We start from the raw sequence: 24,895 nt of genomic DNA, 5'->3' as shown, positions 1-24,895 counted from the left end.
GCGCTAGCACGGGGGGGTGTGTGAGAAACCCTCCTCAAAGTCAGTGTGGCCCACAGACAGCTGGAGATGGCACACCGAGGCATCCTCAAGGGAGAGCCAGGAGTGCGTGGACTCACGCCTTTCCCAGGGAGGCAGCGGGGGCTGAGTGCAGGTCCAAGGCCAGGCTGCGGGGGTTCCCATCCTGACCCCACCCTGCTGAGCTAGGTGGCTGGGGCACCTCAGTTTCTTCATCTATAAAATGGGAGTAGATAATACCCGCCTCATAGATTATTGTGAGGATAGGGAGCTCATGCATGGAAAGCTCTTGCATCCTGCGCTCAGGAAGGTTGGCTGTTATTACTCCCACTGTAGCCCCAGCCTCCCTTGTTGTCCCCCACTTTCTCCCCGGGTCCTGGGAGTGGCTGCCGGCAGTAGAGGTGGGGGCTGGGCACTATTCCAGGGAGGAAGATTTTGTGCGTGTGTGAATATCTAGAAGAGCCCAGAAATTTCTTCTCATCTTCTGTCTGACCTCTCCAAAGAGGGGGGCTTATGAGCTGATCAAAATGACCAAAAAAGAGAAGAGGAAGAGACAGGCGGGATGGAGAGGGGAAAGGAGGAAAGAGAGGGCACGGCATCGTGCTGTTCGATGACTGAAATTTACTGAGGGGCGAAGGGGCTGGTCTCAAAGTCAGCTGGGCCCAGAGAGAGCTGGACATGGTGCGCGTACGGCAGGACTGTTTCCCTGAATGCAGTCCCGACACCCCGCCCCTAGACTCTAGTCCGGGTTCTGCCACCAAGACCCTGAGGGTTCAGATACAGCCCTGGGCCTCGGCTGCCTCTTCTGCCGAAGAGAAGAAATTGATTGCTCATCTCGGAGGCAGGAGGAAGCTAACCTGCCCAAAATTCTGTCCAATACTTTGTGTTCTTTAGAATAAAGGCACCACATGAGTCAGGGTACAAATATAGCCAGGTATTCCACTATTTGATAAAAATACTAGGGCACTGGGCCTCCCTAGCATGGCTGAGCGGACACATCCTAGGGGCTCGGCCACGTGGCTTAGACAGCAAAGCCGCGGGCTGCAGAGACAGACAACCACGAGGGGAGTCGGCCACCCTCTTAGCACCTGGGCCTGGGTCCCCTCCACCAGCAGGACATCCCAAGAAGCGGGGGCCTGTGTGTTAACATCTGTTCTCTGGCAAGAACGTCCCAGGTCCCAAAGCAGATCTTTATCCCGGCAATAGAGGCTTCTCGAGTAATAAGTTCTCTGCTCTGAGCATTTGGTAAAGCCAGATTAATCTGAGAGATAAGAAAATAAGAAGATGACAGAGGCGCCTCAATTACTCATCACTCGGCTAATCCCTCCCGCAGCACCGTCTGTATGCAGAACTCAGCTCCATCAAGTCAGACACAGTTCTGGTCCTGGGGACACGCCCATGTCTTGTTCCCATGGATGCTCATAGTGAGGGCCCAAGAATTGTTGTTTTCTCTTGTCACTGTGGAATCTGCAATGTTCTCCCCGGCGTCCCGGGAAAACGTGGGGGTCGCCTCCTCCAGGCCCCACATCAGTTTGTGGGGCCTCTATTTTAAAGCTTACCACACTGCAGCATCATCGATCAGGCGATACGTTGGGCTCCTCCACTAGTCAGCACCTTCCTAGGCTGAGCACCATAACTCGCTGCTCCATCTTTCTGCGCCCAGCCTCTAGACAACGGCTGGCACGTGGCACGTGTGAATAAATGCCTATTCGTGTCAGATGGCCACAGATCTGTCTCAGATGGTGGGCTCTCCAAGGACAGGCCTATTTCCTTTGTTTACCTCTGTGCTAGAGACCTGCCCCAGGGCCCAGCACATCATCAGTGCTCCTCCTTTGATGAGTGACTGATGCATTCAGCACATTCTGTAAAAGCTCAGACAGCTCACTAGCATGTCGGCTGAGTAGAGCCCCTCAACAGAGGGAGATGATGTAGACAAAGCACTCAGCACAGAGCCTAAGTACTCACTGAATACTGTTGTTGTTACCCTGAGCAAGTCACCAAATGCCTCAGAGCCTCAGTTTCCTCATCTGTAAAGTGGGAGTGGGATCCCAATGGCCACAGGATTCTTGTGGGTGAAGCCTGCCTGGCTCCTAACAGGTCCTTGTCAGTGTCAGCTGAACCCACCTGCACCCTTTGACCCAGCCACAGAGCCAGCACCTGGCTGGGGGAGATGCCCGGAACAGAGCCCCCTCACCTGGCACAGGTGTGGGAGATGTGGGCCTCTCTGTCCTTGCTAGAGCCTCAGGCTACTCGCCCCAGCTACAGACAGCCACCCCTGCTGACTCCAATGACTTGGGCGAATACTACCACTTTGCACGTGTGCAGTGATGTGAAGATGGGCAAGAGGTTTGGCCCTGGAAGATCAGACGTCCCAGCTGAGGGCGAAGAGGCCTGGCCTTGTCACCGATGCTCAGGCTCCTGGTTGCCATGGTTCCTTTCCGACTCTTCATGTATTTTTTAAAAATACGTAATTTCCTAAAGGGAAGCTAAATTGGATTGTGCATTAATTTGAGGGACTGTAGTTTGATAACAGCTGGCACCAGCACTGCCGACTTCCAATCCTCGCTAGGGTGCAGCAGGTGATCTGGGGGCCCCCTGGGGCTCCTCTTCCCCACGCCTACCCCACACAGACAGCGCTCGCTCCTCAGCCTTCAGCTGAGCCCCCTGCTCTTCTCCAGCTGGTTTCCCAGGAGCCTGAGGTTACTTTACCCACACGGGGGGCACCCACCCTCCCCTGTTCTCCGCCTGGGAACCTGAACCAGCTGCCCCTGCCTCCACATTCTAGGCAGCAGGCCCTGTCCTGGTGGGGGCCGAGGGGCGGAGGATGCTGACACAACACCTTTCTGAATGCGCCAGGAGCGGATCAGGAGAAATCCAAGGGACAGGAGTGCGGGCAGGTGTTCTGCTGGGACTGGTGTCGGCCTCGCCTCCCGCTGGTGGGTGCCCAGCAGCTGGTGAGTTGGGGCTTTGGTTCAGACATTGTTGTGAAGCAGGATGAGTCCTAGTTTCACCATCTGTGAAATGGGGATAAGAGAACCTACTTTACTGAGCCCTTGTGCAGATTAAAAGGTCCAAGGGAAGAAAGTGCTGGCACAGTGCATACAGTAAGCACTCAATAAATGTGCACTGCCCTTATTTTTGTAGCTTGCCTACTTGATGCAGGGATCCTGCCCCAGCTTGCCCTGGAGGAAAGCCACATTGCCGCCTGATGGCTCCTGGACACTGACCCTCAGCACTTACGCCCTCTGCCTGCTCCTCGGGCCTCGTGTGGGGCAGCAGTGGATGCCCAGAACCCCACCGAAATTTCTGCATTTTCCCAAATGCCTGGTGCAAGGTGTGGTGTGGGGACAAAACCAACTGAGTAACTGACCCTAAGGATGTGAAAACCAGCTCCTCCTGTGCTCCCAGCAGAGCCAGGAAGCCGGTCCTGACATCCTCCTCCCTCCTCTGCCCTCCCCGGCCAGCACAGCCACTGCTCAGGGCGCACTTACCAGGCCAGCACCATGGGAGCATCACCCTGCCCAGCAATTAACATCATCCCCAGTTGTTAGATGAGGAGATGGAAACTCAGAGAGACTGGCCCCCATGTGACACTGCAGGTTCCAGAGCCAGAGCCTGTTCTTGATCCCCACCTCTCGGTCCCTCGGAATTACTCTGTGCTGGGCCCAGGAGGCAGGCAGGTGGACAAAAGGAAAAGAGATGTCCAAGTCTAAATTCTCTAGACCTCAAACTCTCAAGAAGAAGTGCCAGTGTTACTCACCTATTCCCCGTGAGTTATATTTCTCCAGGGGAATTATACAATAGGACTTTAGTCATAACTTAATGGAGCCGAATGATTTCTGAAAGCAATCAAGACTTAGTCCTCTGCAGCCAAAACTAAGTGCTGGTTGCTAATGGGGAGGACAGAGGCACAGAATGTCGATCCCCTAAGGGGATGGTCCCAAGGGTCCTTTTGGCTCAGGAGTTCCATGATGACGTTCACCCAGGGACCCAGAAACACTTACCCAAACCTCATGGATCAGCCCACCCTTGCACCCTTCCACCTCCCCAGCCCAGTACCCAGGGAAGTCGAGGTTGGACAATGGACACCTCCCAGATAACCCAGGGTTCATTCACTCAGCATATGTCTTGAGCACCTACTGTGTGCCGGGTACAGTCAGGGTTGGCTGCGTCAGGGCAACAAACAATAAAAATATATCAGCTCCCATATTTGTATAGCATTTTCTGATTTTGTCCAAATTCCTTGACATCTCTTATCCCCTTTGAGCCTCACCGTAACACTGCCAATGGAACACTGTATACAAAACACCTGGCCCCAAATCTGGCACATTGTGGCCCCACTCTGTAAGCATGCCTTCTCTTTTATTCCTACGTACAAGTAACACAGGGGTCACCAACCTTATTGAGCAAATGAGGAAAGTAAAGCACAGAGGGGAAGAAGACATGCTGGAATTCATATCGCAGGAGAGCGAGAGAACCAGGACCCCAGCCCCACCCCATGAATCACACTGTCCAGATGCCCTCTCCCCTTACTCAAAAGTTTTATATAGATAAAAATCTACTTAAATTGAATATTGATTGTGGTGTCAGGAATGTGTGTGTCAGCCTGCCTGAGGCCCGTGCTGCTGGAGGGAGTGGCAGGTGTAGGCTGGAGGCAGAGCACATACAGAGACCAATTATTTTAGCCCCAGCATTAGCTTGCCTCCTTTTACAGCTGCCACAGCCCTTCACAGTAAAGACCCCAATTTGTTAGAGCCCAGGGAGAGTCCCTGCTCTTTGAAAAAAAAAAGAAAGAAAGAAAACCCAGACACAGTCTGGAAAAGATATGGCCAAGTTTTACTCTTATTTTAAGCTACTCAGCTGAGTGTTCCTTCACATTTTCTGTTATTAAAGCCTTGGGCTAACAGCTGCAAACCAGCTCCCGAGGTCCTGGGGGGTTACCCCAACCTCACTCTTCACAGAGATGTCTACAAGAAACGTTGGATTTGCTGTTAGCTCTGGGGCTGGAAAGAGGCATTTTCCACCTTCCTGGGCACAGCTAATTGTCTGTAGATCATCACTGAGAAGAGAAGGGACAGTTCTCAGACACCTGCCTTCTCTCCAGCCGGGATGGATGCTTGGAGAGAAATTCAGGGCATGCCAGTGTGAACCACTGGGTGCAGCCTTTGGGCACAAGGGAGTGATGGAGCCCAAGAGCACGGCTCCTTCCTCTGCCCGCCATGGGTCTCAGGACAACCAAGAGCCGTTCCTCTCAAGGTGTTTGGTCTTAGCCTGAGGGACCTGCCCTCCCCCAGCAAGGTCAAGCCCATTCTGGACAGAGAACAGGAAGAGACTGAATGGTCATTAGGTCCAGGCCAGGCACCTAACCCAGCCCCAAAACAGAAGAAGGAAATGAAAGCTAGCAGGAGGAGACAGAGACACACCACTCACCCAGTTTATTCAAATCCGAGCCACAGATCAATTCAGGAGGCCCCTCCCACGCTGACCTCCGGGTTATCTCCCGCTCCATGATCCGGGCAGAAAGGCAGGCAAGAGCCGAAGCAGCCCATCCATCGGCGATCTCAGTAATATCCTGTCCACACTGGGCAATGCTGGACCAGGAAACGGCTTTCTTGCTTGAAATTTCCGGTGCTGCCCTGGGAGCCCAGGAGGGGCTATGAAGAAGCATTTTGGCTGGACCAGATACAAATCAGTGAATAAAGAGAGCCCTAGAGCAGGCTGGCCACAGCAAGGCACGATCAAGAGTGCATGCATCTCCCTGGGGCCCTTGAATATCCCAAGTTCAGGGTGAGGACACACCCTGTCTTGATCATTTTTGAGTCCCCAGCACTCAGTCCCAGTGCCAGACACACAAAGGCCATCAATCAATATTGTTTTAACTGGGACATGGGCCCTTGTTCTTGGAGAACCCTTGATTAAATGAGGTGAGTGCATGTGCGTGCAGACACACACACACACACACGCACACATACCACACAGAGGAAGTGTGACGCAATTTTTTCTAAGTCTAGAAAAATAATTTTCTGCTGTTGAAACAGAACAAGTGAGGCCAGAGCTTTGGATTCTGTAGTCCCCTCAGGCTCTTACTAATCAAAACGCAACGTTTCTCCTTGGCACCTGCACAAAGCACCCCCTGGCCTCCCACCCGCACCTGCGACAGCAGCCTAGCACCACCTCAATCCCCCACATAGCTGCTCCACCAACCTCCCTCCAACCCAACACAGCCCAGCGGCCAAGCCCCCAAAGCCTGTCCCTTCTCTTTCACTCCCAGGGCCATTCCAGGCCTCCTATCTTTTGCAGCGGCCCCTTGAGGGAGAGACCAGTCATTGGCCCTGGTTCTGCCTTAGTTATGTATGCTTGTGTCCTTGAGGCCAGGCGCCTGAGATGGCCCCAGACGGGGGTAGATTCAGGGCATCACTGTCCCTCTTGCCCCACTGCTGGGAAATGAAGGGCAGACGTGCAGGAGGCATCTCTGGTAAGGCCCACTTGTGATTTTCAAATTCCCCAGACAGCTGGGGGCCGCAGAACAGAAATACCCATTGCAGAGCTGACAGGGTTCTCATTGGGGCTGGTGATTTTTGTTGGTCTCATTAATGGCAACCTAGAGCCACTCCCACTCACCAACTTTGCTCATCAGAATTTCCAGAATGAACTTAGACCAGAAGCTCTGCTGGAAGAGGAAAGCAGGACCCAAGAGAGCCTGTGTGTGTTCCCTGTTGACCCTGCACCTGGGAGCATTTATAGCTGCTCTCCGTCAGCAGTTGCCTTGACCCAGCATTGACAGAGGAGTGGGGTCAGGAAGGAGACCATACTCTGGAATTCAACTGACTCCTTTTCCTTGGAGCAAAACCTCTAATAGGGAAGCCCTTGCATTCGTACAGCATTATGGCAAAGAGGAGGAAGGGGACTGTGAACCAGGAAACATTTGACCAAGGGACATAGACTTGGGGTGTGACTTAGTTCTTACATTCATTGATCTCGAGAAATAAATAAGTGCCTGTCAATATGAATAAACAAGTACAAAGATGCTGAGAAAATTTAAAATCAGGGAGTGATGGATGTCCAGCCAAATGAATCAGAATAAGTTTCGTGAAACAAAAACATTTTTTAGTATCTGAAAGAAAAAAGGAATGAAAGTTACACTTACGGAGTTCTTGCTTTTATACATCAGGTGTTCAACAAGGCACGTGTACTTTCTCATTTGCTTCTATGGGCTACATTCTGGAGAATTCCTTCCAGCTTACCATGTACTAATTTTCTCTTCAGCTGTGTTTCATCTGCACTCAAACCCATCCATCAAGTACTTAGTTTTGGTTTTTTTTTTTTTTTTTTTAGTTCTAGAATTTCAATTTGGTTTTTCTTCAGAATAGCTAGAACACATTTTAGTTTCTATTCCGTTATAAAATGTTCAAGCTTGCCTCTTATTTCTTTGAATTGTAGACATAGCAGTCTGAGGGCGATAATTCTAATATTTCAAGCGTTTGGGGGTCCCTTTGTTATATATTACTTCTCCTGGTTCTCACTCATGGTGCCTTCTTCCCTTGTGTACTTGGTTGTCTTTCATTCTGTGCTAGTCAGTGCATTTGAACAGTATTTGAGGGTGGTTTCAGGTCAGAGTATTCTTCGTCCAGGGAGGATTTTAGATTGCCTAGTTTGGCTCTGCCAGACAAATGGTTCATCTGAATTCCTTAACCCAAATTCAAGGCTGCACATCCATGAGAGGGAATATTTACCTTCAATTCATCTCTACCCTGAGGGTGGAGCCCTTCAGGACCCCGACTCTGAGAAAGGTGGAGAGCATTTAGTTGTGCCTCCCACCTCAGGAGCTCCTTTTGTCACTGTTACTTCTGGATTAATTAATTTTTTTCAAAGGCAAAGGTATAGTGGGCTTTCCCTCTCTGAGCTCTTACTTCCTCAGAGATTATGGCCCAGTGATTCCTCACGACGTTGTTATCTCTTGGATGATCCTAAGAAAATGTTTGTTGTATTTCATCCAACTTTTTGTTTGTCCTCAGCAGAAGGGTTTATTCAAACTGATTAGCTTTCCATTACTGGAAGTAGCTGTCCCTCCTCTCATTTTCCCTTACAGTGATTCAGTGTGTTGAGTAGATATGAACAGTCCCATTTTACAGATGAGAAAGTGAGGGTTAGAAACTTTGCCCAAGTCAGTTGTCCACAAGTAGAGGACTCAAGGGTTGAATCAAGACTATTCCAAGCCCAAAGCCCATAATTTCCCCACTAGACCACGCTTAGGAATCAAAAGGGGAGCAGGAAAGCTATTTAAAATGTCTGAGAAAGGTATGTGCAAGAGGTCAGAGGAAATGGTAGAGCTGGGCAGTGAGCGTTACGAGCAGATGCATCCGCAGAGCAGAGCTTCCGTGTCAAAAGAACAATCCTCCAATGGAAACGGCAGGCCAGGCGGAGCAGGTGCCCTCACTGGGGCAGGAGTCCCTGTTGAAACAGACATGCCCCCTCCAGTGGCCCTATTCTTGGGGACACAGATGCTTCCCACTGGAGCTGCAGTGCGCAGAGGGCAGGTGAATGTCCCAGCAGCTGGGAGGCCAGCTTGGAGCAGATGTGCTCCACAGAGCAGAGCGCCCAGTGGGAGACATGAGATTGTCCGTTGGTGAAAGGACGGCGGGGAAAGCTATTTAGGATTCACTTGCTAACTCACATCACTCTGTCTTCTCTTCCTGCCTCCTTGTCCTCTTCCTGCCACTGGGAAGTCACCCAGCAGCCTCTCCGGAACACCTTGGTCCTGGACCTCCTGAGCTGATGAAAACACATTGTGTAATTACTTTCCCCTCTACAAGCCAGTCGCTGCCTTTTGACTGCAGCAGCAGGGGAATTCTCTGCAGGCACTTCCCCAAGGCAAGCAAACTGCAGGCTCAAGCCCCCGCATCCCTACCCTCCCAGCTCTGCTCTCGCTCTCAAGTAAAGTTTGCTTCCGCCCTGAATTTTAAGGCCTCTGCTGAACTAAACTCTTTGAAGGAGGTGGCAGGAGAGGGGGAGAGATTTCTGCCCCTCCAGGACTTTCCTTGTGCACTTGGCAATATTTCTAAGATTACTTTTCACACCATCTGCACAGGAGGCTCATTAGCATACAGAGGTATGTGTCCTCTGGCTGTGACAGGGCTCAGCAGGGATCCCACCAGCTGGGAGACAGCAGGGGTGGATTGGGAAGCCAGTCAGGGCAGGGGGAACGGGTGAAAGGACCAAGCCTGGCGCTGGGTGCACGTCCAGGTCGTGGCCTGGAATCTTTGTCAGGCCCTGGAAGATTTCCTCCCGCAGTGTCCCCATGTGTCCCCTCTCCAGCAGACTGATGCTGAGACCCATGCATTCTCCTCTTGCAGATTTTCTAACTCTTTTTTTTCCTCCCTGTTGGGGTTGATGTTTCACCAAGATTAATCGTCTATTGAGTCATTTTTAAAGGGGCCTTTTGATGAAGAGAAAGCACATAAATAAGCCCTGCCTGTCAGCTTCGGCCGTCCTTTTCTCATGCGTGGGTTCTGCTTTGTAGCCAAGAAGCCCTCTGCCCTTGATACACAGCCCCCTCCAGCAGGCTCACCCCCTGCAGCCCTGCGCACCAAGGGGGAGGTGCAGTGTGGGGCGGCAGGGAGGGGGAGAGGCGGAGGGGCCTCCTCAGAGCCCAGGCACTGGGCTTGTTGGTTCTGCGCCCTGCCTTCTTCTCTGGCTGCAAGGTAGTGGTCAGGGGCATAGGCCCTGAAGGCAGAATGCCAGGGCTCCAACTCTAGCCCTGCTGTTTATTTCTTGTGTGATTTGGGGATTATTACTGAGTCTTTCTGAGCCTTAGTTTCCTAATCTGCAAAATGGGCATAATCATAGACCGTGTCTCCTGGAGTTATTGGGAGAATTAAATAGACTCATAAATACCTGGACTGGTACCGAGCACATACTAGGCATTCATACATTAGAATTACTCACGCTACTTCACCCTCCTTTGGCGCAGGAATTGTGTTTCCTGCAGAGGCTGCAGGTGCCGTGGCAGCCACTGGGAGCCGTGGGACCGACCCAGCAGGTTCCCTTCCCTGCACACTGCAGCCGCCTTGGACCCACAGCTCTGAAGCTTGACTAAAGGGTCAGGGGCAGAAATGTTATAAAGGAGAGTACAGACACTCCATTACACTGTAATGTGTACGGTCACATGAGGATCTGGGGGAGCCTGGCTCTGCCAGCCCTGTAGAAACCTCCAAACCCACCTGCTTGCCTCTCCATTCACCCTGGACCAAAGCATCCTTTTGTTACTTTGGCAAAAGCCAGAGAGGAGCTGGGCTGGGGTGAAGCTGGAGAAGGAATGAAATGCCACAGACGTGGGGATATGAAGGAAGGCCCTGGTCCAAGGGGCAAGGGCTGGGTGGCTCCCAAGAACCGTTTATTGAGGGCTTTCCTGTAGGCCCAGCTCAGTTTCAAGCTCTACAGAGGGTTATAAAATTCCAAAGGACACATCCCTGCAAGAATCTAGTTGGCAACATAAGCCCCACACAAATGAAACATTAAATAAACAACAAGGGGTTTTGCAGGGCTGGTTTTGATACGTGAAAAATGAGCCGTAGCTTCAGACAGCTCTGAAAATGACGGGGGTGGAGTAGATGGTTCTTATTTTAACTTAGTTGGGTTCCCCCCACCCAGCTTTTTATTATGGAAAATTTCAAACCTATACAAAAAGGGAGAGAGTGGTAAACGAAATCTCAGGGACCTACCTACCTGGCTTTATCTTTGTTCCTCCTCACTAGCCCTTTTTTCCTGGAGTATTTTAAAGCACATTCCAGATATGTGTCATTTCACCCATAAATATTTCAGTATGCACGGAACAGATGGTTTTTAAGGTTTCCTCTGTCTCTGACCTGGTGTGAGTATATGGGTGATGGTGAATGTCAGAGCGGCTTTCTGATGGGGTGAGGAAGAAGTGATATGTCCACTTGGGGGTTGGTATATGTGGAGGGTGCTATTTTACACATGTGCACGCACGCACGCACACACACACACACACACACACACACACACACACACACACAACTAGCCGCCCTAAACTATCTTAACTGATCCTAGTAGATCTCAGCCCAGAAAAGGCTGGCTGGAACAGCTTGGACATGAGGGTCCAAAAGAGGCAGAGACAAAGAGAATCAGTTAAACATCCATTTCTTCATAAAATATGTGATGATCCCTACTAACCTGGCAGGCAGTGGGCTAGCTCTACACTGAAGGAGCAGAGGTGACCCAGGCAGGCAGAGCCCCTGCTGTCACCAGCTTACATGGGGCAGGGGGATGTTGGGGGGCAGAGACCAAATGGGCTGGTGTGTACCGTGGGAGTGCTATTCTAGGGTGTCACACCCCAGAGGTCCCTTACCCAGAAGCAAGAGTAAGACACAGAGAGAGAAGGGCAAAGGCTCAGAGACCCAGATATGAAAGATGGAGGCCTGAAGGACTAAGGGCCAGCCCCCTGCTGGCAGGCATCAGAGGCCAGGCGCCTGCTGAGGGCCATGGTAGCAGCCTCCTCGCCTTTTCCTTCCCCAGCCCTCCTGGAGTCAGACGAGGCAGGTCAGGTGAGGCAGAGTCAAGTGACAGCTCATTTCCACCTTCCAAAGCAAGAGAAAGACACTTGGGGGATGATCAAGGCTCAGCAAACGCACCCAGTTGAACCAAACCAAACCCAGAAACTCTGAGCCCAGGGCTGGCAGCGTATAAGATTCAGGAAGATGCTTCTGGGTTTTCCATAGCTCAGAGTGAACTTAAACTGGCCTCAGGCCCTGGAGCAGGATTTCAAATATCTGAGATGAGGTTGGAGGTAACAGTTACATGTAATGGGGACCCAGGAATTTAGTCCTGGTACAGGCTCAAGGGGAAACCTACCTTAGAAATGATGAGTGAATTTAGTCCACCACCCTGAAAGTAACTTTTAATAGCCCACTGTGTGTCCACATGGGATAAGAGCTGGAATAACACAGAAATAAAAAAAATGGGGGGTGGGAGGTGCGGTGCAGCTCAGTGGTAGGGCACAAGCTTAGCATGTACGAGGTCCGGGGTTCAATCCCCAGTGCCTCCATTAAAAAAAAGAAAAATCTTGACTTCAAGATGATGATGTTAGATTTGTGAAGTCCCTACTGTGTGCCTGGTCTGGTCTCTGCCAGGCTCATTCTCATGGAGGTTCCCGTCTAGTAAGTAGATAGATGTTAATCAAACAATCTGGAAAACGCCACGCTCTGGGGTCTGTGCGTGCACAGTGACCGCTTCCTGCAGGGACATTATTCCTGGTTTTACAGCCCAGGGATCTGCGGCTTAGACAGCTAAGTCAGTGGCCCGAAGATGCACAGCTAGAGAGAGAGAGACGCAGGTTTGCGATCCAAGATTTGTGTGACACGTCATCCTCCCAGGCTTAGGGTCTGCCAGGGACGAGAGCACAGGTGAGCGTGAAAGAATGGCCCCCAGTCCGGGCCACGCAAGGTGGGGAGCGTGGTGTGCTGAGGAGCTCTGAGAAGGGCTGTCCTGCTGGCAGGGGGACACATGAGCTCTGGGGCTCCAGGGGTAGACCCGGGGCTCACAGGTGCAAGTTACAGGTAAACTGACAACGTGGGTAGCCCAGCTATGACCAGGTGGTTTCATGCAGAAGAATAACTAAGCTCTCAGCTCTAACTGAGCTCTAGCTAGTTATATAGTAATATAATTATAGCTAGCTATGTGTGTACTACTGTAGCTTACATATATAGTAACTACAAACTATTTATAAACTACAGTATAGTTTACTTTATACGTAGTTTCTGCACAGAGTTGGCCCTCCAGTATCCGCGAGTGCCAGAGGGCCAACTGAACTCCACTATTTTACATCAGGGACTTGAGCATCTGCGTACCTTGGTATCCATGCGGGGGTGGGGGGAGGGGTGGGGAACCGTCCCCGTGAATACCGAGGTCCAACTGTCTATAAATAAATTCGTTTTAACTAAGCTCCTGCCACAGTTTATAAAGAGCTTTTGCAGACATGATTTTCATAACAACCCTGCAAGGAAGGTCATTGTTATGCCATTTGCCAGATGAGTACCCTGAGGCTGAGGAAGCCCGTGGTTGCCTGTCTCTTAGCTGAGTAGGAAGAGCAAGGACTTGTCAGTCCATCTGACTCAAAGCCCACCCAGGGGAGCTCCCCCAGAGGGTGGAGAGGATTCCCATGCCACGTTGGGGCTGGGCCCACCAACCTGTAAGACCCTTTGAGACTCCATCAGAGTCTCAGACTGAGACAGCAGGGATGCCAGTGCAGCTCAGATAAGGCTTAATGGGAGAGAGAATGTCTCCCAGTCCTTAGAGGGTGGGGATGGGAAAGGAGGGGAAGGGAAGGGAGAACACCCAAGAGAAGGGAGGGTTACTGGACAGTCCAGGGTTGAGTGGGCAGAGCCAGATAAGACTTGGGAAGGGCAATTGGAACAGCCTGGATTTACCCAAAGGGCCACGGATGGCAAAGCACTGTGATGAGTGGGGTTACCTGGTGACCATATACGGGGTCAAGTGGCCAAATCACTTAGCATTTCCATCTGTCCCGGCCTGGGGCTGATTCCTCTCAGCCCTGCAGTCCTTGCTCCTTGCCCACTTCTCCACCTGGCACTACCCCAGCCACCCTGCCAGCTGGAGCTGCAGGAGGATGAATGAGGTGTGCTGGCAGGGACAAGACTGGACCTTCAGAAAAGGTCTGCACAACTGTGAACACTGGTTTGCCACGTACCCACCCCAGCCCCTGCATCCTAGCTCCCCATCACCTCCATGGACTTTGACCTCAGTGCTCCATCTCCTCCTTTGGGAGTGCCATCTGATAGTGTCTGACCTGGCCATCCCCCCCAACACCCCCCAAACACACACACACACACACACACACACACACACACACTCCTCTGCTGTGCACGCTGTGGCCGTCTCTGCTTCCTCCCAAGGTCAGCCTGTCCTTCTGCACCACGCACTCGCCCCAGCACTAACCAAGGGCTTGCCATGCTAGTGTGCCCCTTTGTGACTGAAGCAGCTCGTCTCTTCCTGAGAAATGCTTGCCAGCCGAGGGTGGCAGAAGGCCGAGAAGCGGCCCCAGGGAGAAGGGCTGTTTGATGGACATGTGGAGAAAGAGAAGCAGATGGCGCGGGCCTGCGGGACAGGGTCTCTGAGGGAGCACTGTTGTTTGAGCAGACGTGCGTGCTGCTCTTTCTTGTCAACCTCTACTCCCAAGGGTGTAGAGGGGGTAAATGGGGACAGGTCTCCAGGGGGCTGAGTATGGGGAGAACAGACTGAGCAAGGCCCGATTTCCAGCAGAGAGTGCCTGTCAGGATTGGGGCTAGAACTCTGGCCCTGCCCATGTGACTCCCAGCCCACGGGCCCCCGAGCTGGGGCACTGCCCCGTCCAGGTCTGACGACGCTGGTCCCCAGGGCTGGGCCCAGTCAGGCGGGGTGCTTTCACAGTCTCTGAGACCTCCAGCCCTCGACTTCTTCCTTCCAAAAGATAAATGTCCTTGCAGAACTGGCTCGGAGCAGGCCTGCTCACAGAAACGGACTGGGTATTTAGGAAGTGCCACCAGAAATCACCAAATCCTGGCTTTCATCTGAATATTGTCCCACTGACAGGAGAGCAGTAGTGAAGGCGGTGACAGCTCCTCCCCTGGTTTTCACGGGAAGGTGGCTGGCATCACTCCTGTCTAGTTAACAACACGGGTCTGCTGGCCTTATTTGGTGGTCTGCTTCTCCTCTATACCCTCTCCATGTTAGTGTGTCTTTTCTGGGAGCTGTGTGAGCAAAAGGGTTGTGTCGCTGCAGGAGCCAAGCGTCCCTCAGCACTGTGACATGATGACGGCGATCGCCTCTTTTGGTGACCAGGCTGCTGCAGGCCACTCCTTGGTCTTTACTGCCCTCCTACTAGTCGCGATAGGAATAGACTCGGGTACGAGGACTTCCAGGACCAGGTGACAACATGAAGGTCCTTAAGGACTGGGTTGGGGAGAGGAGGTCTGCTCCAGAAGCTGAACCCGTTAGGGTCAGTCAACCAGTTGGTTTAAGGCAGGATGTTCAGTTACAATTAACTTTAGCATTTTTCACTTCTAGAAACTCTGTTTTGTTCTTTTCCACATCTGCCTGGTGGTTTCTGATAGCATTCTATTGCTAGTTCATCTTTGTGATTCCATCCTTTACTTTGAAAAAGACGTTTCCTGTGTAACTCTTCTGCGTCCATCCTTTCCAGTTTCTGAAGTTCTTGGGGGAAGCTAAATCTATGGTTCGTTTTTTTCTGTCGACTCTCACTCATGGTTGCTTGCTTCTGTATGATTTTTTTTAAGGCAGATTCATATTTACATAATCTTAATCTGTAGGAATCCTGAAGGCCTGGGTTAAAGATGGTTTCCTCTGGACGAGATTCAAGTCTGGTTTGCCCATGAGCCAGGTTCCACCCTCTTGGGAGCTTTTCAGCCCACGTGCAGGGCCTGGCTTCACTTAAAGGCTGTGAGAGTGTTCCTTTTTTGCCCCTGGCCCAAGGTCAGTTTCCCAGTGATGGGTGGCAGGTCACCGGGCTGGGCTGGCACCTGTCCTCGGAGCGACAGGGTTCCTCCCTCTGCTCACTGCTCCCTCCTCCCAGCTGTGATTTCCCCTTGTGGTTTGTTCCTTTTTATTGGGAGTAAAATATGTTTCCCCTCCTTCAAGTGAACTCAGCAATACATCAAAAAATGTATTTTCTCCAGCATTTGGGTGTTTTGCAGTCAAAGGGCTCCCTGATGGTCTGGTCTGCTGGAGTCAGCAGTTCCATTGCTAATCTGTTCATAGTTCATTCACTCATTCAACAAATATCCTAGAGCCCATCGTGTGCCAGGCATGGTTCCAGGGGCTGAGGGTACGGCCTCTGCCTTCCTGAAGCTTGCAGTCTGATTCCAGAAGGAGTCGGTCCAGGGGTGGCAGGGGCTACAGTCCACAGAACACATACCAGCATGGTTGTTTTATCTGTCACTCCCTCTGAAGTACTGAGTGCCTCCTGTGCAGCATGCAGCTTGCTAGGCACCACGGATGCAGAGACAGAGGGCCCTGTGCTCGGACTGCGCTGATCCCAGTGGCAAAAACAGCCATTTCAAGAGATATATCAAGTCATAAAGGAGTAAGAGGCCTGAAGGAGGTGGAAAGACACAGGAATGACGCAAACTCGAAAGCCTGAGGGAGATGACATTTAAACAACATCTGGAAAGATGAGTAGTTGTCGCCTGGCAGAGGAGTTCCCAGGAGAGAGAAGGGCCTGTCCAAAGGCTTGACATCAAGGAGGAGCCTGGTGCCTCTGGGAGCAGAGAGACTTCAGTGTGCAGAGTGTGGACAGCAGGAGGAAGGGAAGGGCGGGAGCGTGGCCGGAGGTGGACACAGGGCCTGCCCCATCTCCCAAGCCTGAGTGCCACCCTAGGTCCTCCCTGCCCTCCACCCTCACACAGTCAGTTACCATGTCCAGCGGGTGCTGCCCCTCAGTAGGCCGTGTTGTGTCTCCTCCCTCCCATCTCCATGGCCACTGCCTTGGTGCACATCAGTATTTCCTACCTGGACTGGTACAGTGACCTCTTAACTGGTTTCCCTTGATCCCCGTCCAGTCCATCCTCCACTCTACTTCCGAGTGCTCTTTCAAAGATGAATTTTTGATTATCTCACTCAGGAGAAAGTTCAGATTCCTTGGATTAACCCAGAAGAAATTTCATGTGACCACCTCTCCAGCCTCATCTCCCACCTACCCCTTCCTCCAGCCTCTAATTTCTTATAGTTCCTCAGGCTAGCCCTACTGCTTCACAGCTCAGGAAACTGGCCTGTGCCACTGCCTCCAGGAGGTCCTCTGACCACCCTCCAGCTTGATTTAGAGGCCCTTCCTTCGTGCTCACACAGGACCCTGATTACATCCTTCCTGTAGGATAATGCCATTGAACCGCCATCGTGATTTGCTTGTCTGTCTTCCCCATGAGATCGTAAGCTCCTTAAGGGCAGGGGACATGCTTGTCTATTTGGCTTTCTATCCCCAGCACCCGACAAAGTGAAAGACACAAAGCAGACACCCAGCAGGGGTTTGATGAATCAATCAATCCGGAGAGATGAGGTGGAAGCCGAGGGCCCAGGCAGATTGGTGTGTGTGCAGTACACAGGATGGGCAGGGCATTCCTCCAGTGACTGGACCAGCTCTCAACTGATTTATGACCTGGGGAGGGGGGGGGTCTCAGTTTCCTCACAGGTGCAGTGACTGGTCCGCCTCTTTCTGGCTCTGACATTCTGTAAGTCTGCAGATCTGTGACCTCCAGAGACAGGATGGTTTAGAGCAGTGGTTCTCAGAGTGTGGTCCCAGATCACCAGTATCAGTGTCCCTGAGGAACTTGGTTGCAAGGCAGATTCTCAGGTCTCTCTCCAGACCTACAGAATCGGAAGTCTGAGGCTGGCGCCCAGCAGTCGGTGTTTTAACAAGCCTTCCAGGCAATTCCGACACACACTGAAGTTCGAAAACACTGGTTTAGAAGCAAGCACAGCTTTGTTACCCAGCACTATTGCTGTTGAGGTGGCGAGACAAGGAGATTATCGCCCCAGACTCCCAGGGGCCAGGAGCCTGCAGCTGTGACTCTGTAGAGGAGGCCAACCACAGCAATGGCCTGAAAGGGCCACACATCCCTTTTTCCCAGGATTCTTTGCTGGCAGAACCCAGAAGCACCTCCCTTGGCACCTGAGATCTTCCCAGCAGGGTGTCTGGGCTCACAGCACTTTGAAAGTTGCTCCATTTTCTTGAAGCTGTTTTCTCATGTATTTAGCCAAGTCCTTTGGCTCATTTCTCTCCTCCTGCAGGAGGGCATAGCTTGCTCTGAAGTCAGACAAGCCTGGTTTGGAATATTGGCTTGGTTTGGCTGATGATCCTGAGCTTGTTAACTTAACTTCTCTGGGCTTCAGTTTCCTCACCTTAAAATGGGGCTAATAGTATCTCAGAAGGTTATTATGAAGATTGAATGGCATGTATTGTTGCCAAGGAGAAATAAACTAGTACTGAATGGTCACTGTCATTGTTAGTAGATTCCCCTGCTCTGAACCTCAGCTCTCCCCTCCGGTGCACACCCAGGTGGGGTCTTCAGTGGAACCTCAAGGTTCCAAAATGCTGCCAACCCCTCCCTTTGGCTCCTGGCTCGATGCTGGGGCTCACATTACAGTGCCTAGCTGTAGGGTCGATGTGGTTTTATGTGGGGAGGTAGGGGACGTGTGGTAGAAATGAGGAGGAATAGGGGGCTTTCATTCCACTTCCCAAGTCCCCTTGCTCGAGAATCGGCAGCGCAGGGCTAGAGCCACTTGCGGGGGCATGGTTAGGCTGCCACCCTAGACTTGGTCACCTCTGAAGCCCCTCCTCGCTCCCCAACCAGACCGCTGCCCTCCATGCTGGCCCCGCAGGTACCATGGCTTTGGGCTGTAGTAACTAGTAGTGTGTTGGGACTCTGATGTCTAAGAGGCTTGATCCATGTCCCAGTCCTGCAGCTGGCTAGCTGAGTGACCACGGGCATATTACTTAACCAATCTGTGCCTTGGTTTCCTCGTCTGTAAAATGAGGGTAATAATTGCTTCTATTTCTTAGGGTTGCTGGGGGGAACAAATGAGATCATGTATTTGCAGTACCTGACATGATTTAAGAGCTCAAAAAAAAAAAAAAAAAAAGAAAAGTTACGGCAGTGCTGCTCCATAGGAGAGGATTTGAACATGAAAAGAGGTTGACCAGATGTTTGCCAAGGGGTGCACTTAGCAGCCAGGCAGGTGGTTTCAGTGTCCTCCAGGGTGGTCTACCAATTGACTTTGCCACTGGACAAGGAGGCAGCCACAGGGATCTGAGTACCTGGAGCTTACATGGTGCCCAGCCTGCTCTAACTCCCCTCCCCACTCTGACCCCTGCCACCAGGACAGCTTCCACCCCCCATCTGCAGCTCCAACACCGGGGGTTTCAGGAGCAGAGACAGAACCAGGTTCAGGGGCATCCCCGTGGAGAAGGTGGGTGCAGAAGTGGGTGTGGCAGTGAGGCTGGGACCTCTCCCTTGCAGAAACTCATCAAGGACATGCCTCCGTGACTGAGCTCCTAGCAGCTGGGTCCTGACTGGCATTGCCCTGGACCCCAGCAGAGAACGGACTCCCCACCAGATGGGCAGCTTGGCCCCTACCTGAGAGGAGGGCCGGATCTGACAGGGGAGCTTGGGTTGCACTTATCTCTCCGCACCTGGAGGAGGAAATGAACGCAGCAATTAATTGTACAAGGCGGGTGGTTTGTGCAGCTTAAGTTCAGATAAAAAGTTTAATTATCCCTAAGCCCTAATACAAATTAATTAGCCTTCCATATTAGGAGGGTAAGCTCCCCTGCTCTTGCCACAGCCCAGACATCACTGCAGATTACCGAGGATGTGCTGGGAGAGGAGCAGGGAGTCCCTGGGCCCCACCCGGGCGAGAGCAGACAGCGGCTCCACGGTGGCCCCAGCTAAGGTCTGCGTGTGAGTCCTGAGTCCTGGGTGAGCACCACAGCTCACCTCTGCCTGGCGTGTCATCTCCAGGAGAGGCTTTCTTGTCCCTGACTTTTCTCCGCCCTCAGAGCCAGGATAGGGGGTGGGGAAGGGGAGTCCTTATTTGCCTGCAAGAAGGAAGGTGGAAAGGAAATAAGGCTATGCCTTAAAATTTTTTTTTCTAGGCCAAGACATTTTCTGGTTTTTTTTCTTTTCTTATCCCTCTCTTTCCTCAAAATTCCACAGAGAAAATAGGCCATAGATGCCATTAGGACTTGGAGAACCACTATCAGCTCCTGCACCAGGAGTGGCCTTGGGACAAAGGGCACCGCCCATCACGGTCATTACAATCCCAACAGTTGCTGCTTAGTAAGTGTTTACCGTGTAGCAGGCATGTAGACTTAGCAAGAACATTGCAAGTTATGTTTTCTTCCTTAATTCACACATTCGACCAACATTTATTGAAGTGGTTTGAGCAGGTGAGTGACATGCTGGATTTGCATTTTAAGACTGTGGTTCCTTGTGAATAAAGGGGAGCAACAGTGCAAGTGAGGTGTCTGGTTAAGGGGCTTTTGCAGAAGTCCAGTCTAGAAAAAGCAGGGGTCTGGGCCCAGGATTTATTTAATAAATATTTATAAAGTTCTGACTATATGCTAGAATAGAGCATTTTACAAATGGTAACTCATCTAATCCCTCGCTACAATCCTGTGAAGAAGCTAATATTATTTTACCAGGCCCAGGAAACTGAGGACAAAGAAATTAAGTAACTTGCACGAAAGTCATCCAGGTAACAGTGGTAGACCCAGGACTTGCCCCAGGGAGTCTGACACTCAGAGTCCACACCTTTAAGCCCTATGCTGTACTGCTACGTGGGGGAGCAGAGAAGCTGAGAAGGGGGTGAGCTCCAGCTGACTCCTCAGAGCCCTCTCCCACGACCACCTGCTCCCCACCCCACCCACTCCCCCGGAGAAGCAGGATGTGACGGGCAGAGCAGGACAATGGAAACAGACTGACCTGGGCTTCAACCCAGACAGTTCTGTCTCTTACTGCTTGAGGACCTTGAACAAGTCACTGTCCTCTCTGGACCTGCTCGTCCTCCCTAAGGAACCTTAACCCTACCCGATAGGGCAATTGTGGGACCCAATGTAGTACATTCTTCCCTTCCATCCTTCCATTCCCTGTCCCCTCTTCTTCAAACCAAACATTCCTGTTCCCTATGAGAGATTTCCAGACAATTCACCACCTCAACCTCCCTTCTCTGGGCACGATCCAGTTAATGAACGTCATGGTGTATGTAGTGCCCAGAACACTCCACACATCAGCCTAGAAGTGGTCTGCACCAAGGAGCAGTGTATGAACACCCACTCCCTTTTTCTGGACACCATCCTCCCATCAATCCAGCCTAAGGCAGCATTAGGTTCTTAGCAGCCGCATTAAACTGGTGGCTGTGTTGAAGTTAATTCGCTCCAGTGATTTTTAACTTGGATAGCTTTTAAGTTTGTCTCTCCATCAGCTATACAAGTCATTGATTATTTGAATCAAAATGTCATTTATCTTTGTTAAAATTAATCTGGTTGATTTCACCCATGATTACAACCTGTTAAAATCCTTTTGACTCTTAAAGACCTCAATTCATAGTCACTCTGACGCTTAGAAATTTGAAGAGCTTGCTTAAAAACCAACAGCAGTAGCCTCACCATCCGCATCATCGTCACCATCATCACCATGATTACTACGACAGGAGCCAAAGGGAAGACGATTAGGAAAAACAAGAATTGGTTGGTGTGCAGCGGTCGAAGGAAGGCTTGAACAGCTCAGCCACAGGAGAGGCAAAAGGGAAGCTGGTCCTCAGGAAGAATTAGGACAGGAACTCCAACTCCATCCGATAGCTCTTCATGTCTCATCTCTTTCTACTGCCTCCTGCTTCCTCTCTCACTGCAGTCTGGCTTTTCCCCAGGGCAGAAAGCATGGCTGCCAACAGCTCCAGCACTTTAGTTGTTATAGTTTCAGTTCCTTTGAAAGAGATTGATCTGGTCTCAAGGGTAAAAGTCCAGGGAAGGGAAGGGAAGGGAATGGAAAAAATTGATTGACATCATTAACCAACAGTGGAAATGCAATTCAAAACCAAAACGAGATACCACACCACACCCATTAGGACAGCTAGAATCAAAAGACCTGTAGTAACAAGTGTGAGTGAAGATGTGGAGAAATTGGAACCCTAATTTATGGCTAGTCGGATTGTAAAAGGGTACAGCCACTGTAGAAAACAGTTTAGCAGTTCCTCAAACTGTTAAACATAGAGTTACCATATGAGTCCTAGAGAAATGAAAACATATGTCCACATGGAAACTTGCCCATAAATTTTCATAGCAGAATTGATTCATAATAGCCAAAAAGTGGAAACAACCCAAATATCCATCAACTGATGAATGAATAAATAAAATGTGATGTATCTGTACAATGAGATATTATTCAGCCATAAAAAAAGACTGAAGTACTGATATGTGCCACAACATCGGGAAACCTTGAGACCTTAGCACATTATTCTAAGTGAAACAAGTCAGACACAAGAGGCCACATATTGTGTGATTCTGTTTATATTAAATGCCCCAAATAAGGAAATCCATAGAGGCAGAAAGTAGAGGAGTGGTGGCCTAGGGCTGAAGGGCGGGGTGTGGAGTGGCTAATGGATGCTAGGTTTCTTCTGGAAGTGATGAAAATGTTCTAAAATTAGACTATGGTAATGGTAGCACAATTCTGTAAATACTCTAAAAACCATTGAATTGTATGATTTAAGTGGATGAATTTTATGGTATGTAAATTATATATCAATAAAGCTGTTAAAAAATGAATCCAGGAAAGAATTCATTGACCCAGCTGGAGTCAGATGCCCTATTCTGAACCTACTAACTGGGACCAGTGGGAGCAGGGACATCAGGGAAGGCTTGTAAGAATGTGGCAGCTCCTCTGAGACCCAGCTCCTCTGGACAGAGTTTATGTCATAATGGGGAGGGGAGGGGTACAGTTGCTAAGATGGGGCAGGGTATTAACAGACAAAACAATAGGTATCCACCACTCTGGCTATTTAGAGAGAATTTATATTTATTCAGACACAGCATCAAGTGCTTCTTCTGAATTATCTCATTAATTATCACAACAACCCTATAAGTTAGGTATATAAAATCCATTTATATTGGTGGAGGCGTAGGAGAAATAACTTTCCCAAGGGCACTGAACGATTTCATAAGTCACGTGGGGCCAGGGTTCAACCCCCGCATCTGACGCCAGTCTCCTCTTCAATCATTAGGCCACGCTGCCTCCTTCTGGCCTGATAAATGTCATTGAAAAATTCTGGAACACACCACTGGAGACCTAACTTTAGATCCATTCTTTATTTCACGTACTTATTTACTCTTTCAATGAAGGAGACCCTTCTAACATGAAAGCCAGGCACTTCCTTTGCTGGCCATCACTGGTCATCTTTGAGAAGGGCCAGAGGACCAGGGATGGTTGTCCAACCCCTGCTCACCACACTGTGACCCATAACTCACTGCTCCAGCTTGTCAAGGGTACAGGGAACTGGGACAAGAACACATCTTGCTAAAATCACGAGGCAGTCGGTCTGTAGCAGTCTCTGATCCACCAGCCGGTTAACCCTCTCAAAACAGGAAATAAGGTTAATTTGGCGAGACGCGTGCTTAGTGAACCAGTGCAGCTTATTTTCCAAGTGTTCGCAAGCTGTCCACTTAATAATCTGCTCTCAAATTCTGCCAGCAATTGAATGGCAGAATTGATGGATGCCAAGCCTGCTGGTCTGTGGTTTCTCAGACCTTCTTTCCCCTTCTTTAAAGCTACTGATTCAGTAGTTTTCCATCTCCAGTCTCTTGGTATTTCTCTTCTGCATCATGATTTGTCAGTGATCATGGGCAGTGGTTCTACAAAGCCATCTGTACCTTCCTCTTGTCTCATGGGGCAGGATCCAGGTGGGTCTGTGATGTGAATCCACTGAAGACAGCAGGGGCCCAGCCTGCTCTCCCCTCCCCTATCTCAAGCTCTGGATCCTTTTTATTCCCACTATCCCAGCCTTCCCAAGATAAAGCATGTTATTCTCAGTGGAGAAGGCAGACAGCGCATGGGAGTCGAGTTGTTCTGCCATCTCGCTGTCATCTGTTACCAGCAGACCATCTGCCCAGCAGTGGGCATAGCTCTCCTTCCAGCGGATAAAACAACCTTCCTGTTGTCCTTAGCATGTTTCACCAGCCTTAATCACTGACATGCAGCCTTCCTGACACTGTTCTTACCTACCCCTGCCACACTTCATTTTCCCGATGGTCATGTGCCCAGTGTCCACCTTTCAATCATATCATCTGAAAATCCCAGCTACCGTGATTCACCCCTAGGGTCACCCCCTTTTCTTCATCACTGGGATTATTTGAACTTGGAACAATCAGCTTCTCAGCAACAGAGACCATGGTTTTCAGAATGCCCAGGTAAAAGCTATAGTATTATTGTTCGTAGAGCTGTATATATCGCCATAGGATTATGACCTACATTACTCTTATCTTCATTTTTGAGGCAAGGAATCTGAGACCCAAAATAACATTCCCCAAGGTCACGCAGTTATTCTGGAGCTGGTCGGATCTGGTACCCGTGTTGTCTAACTTCAGGAGCCAAGTTCTCAACGACTTCACTGGCGGCCACTCCTGAGCATCACGGCAGAGAAGGCAACCCTAGCACCAGAGTTCCCAGAAGGAGCTCTCACAGGCCTTCATGTCAGTGGCCTGACTGAGACAGCCTGAACCAGGACAAAGGGCCTGGACACTGACGGAGAGGGAAGGCAGCCCCCAGAACAGGAGCCTACTTCATAGGATGTTGAGAGGCTTAAATGAGATCAAATATATGTCAACCATGGGCACGTCCTCAACAAAGCCCTTAGGTGTTTGGGAGGTGAGGACTTCCCAGTTCAGAAACGGTTCCCCATCCACTTCCACATCCTCTCTGGACCCCAGGACACCTTGGAGCCTCCCAATTTCAGTGGCAACAATCCCTGCTCATCCTAAGCCTGCTTCTGCTCCAGACATCAGAGGGCACAGAGGTAGGGGAGACGGTGTTTCTGGCTTTGGCCAAAGGAGTCATCACAGCTCTTTGCTTAAGATGACCTTTAAATTACCTCAATAAAGAAGAGGCTAAGCACTTAACCGCATGGAGCGTATCATATTGATTGGAGGAGAGAGGCTCTGGCCTGTCTGCCCGGGGCTGAGTGGGAGCCAGGCCAAGCCGGTCCCAGGGGGCAGCCGCCAGGGTGTGAAGTACTTAGAGTTCCTCTGAGTTCTGAGAGGAGCCGGCACTCTCCCAAAGTGCCTTCACAGCTTAAGGGGCTGAAT

The 24,895-nt window shown here is 50.7% G+C and overlaps 1 protein-coding gene across 5 annotated transcripts in view; it reads left to right on the top strand.

Moving 5' to 3' along the window:
• KCND3 (potassium voltage-gated channel subfamily D member 3) overlaps nucleotides 1-24,895 on the top strand; it is a 409,555-nt gene that overhangs the window by 372,769 nt on the left and 11,891 nt on the right. The gene's annotated exons all lie outside the window — the stretch shown is intronic.

This window comes from Camelus ferus, chromosome 9 (genome assembly GCF_009834535.1).
Source record: "Camelus ferus isolate YT-003-E chromosome 9, BCGSAC_Cfer_1.0, whole genome shotgun sequence".
Taxonomy (NCBI): domain Eukaryota; kingdom Metazoa; phylum Chordata; class Mammalia; order Artiodactyla; family Camelidae; genus Camelus; species Camelus ferus.
This window is presented reverse-complemented; position numbering and strand designations above follow the sequence as displayed.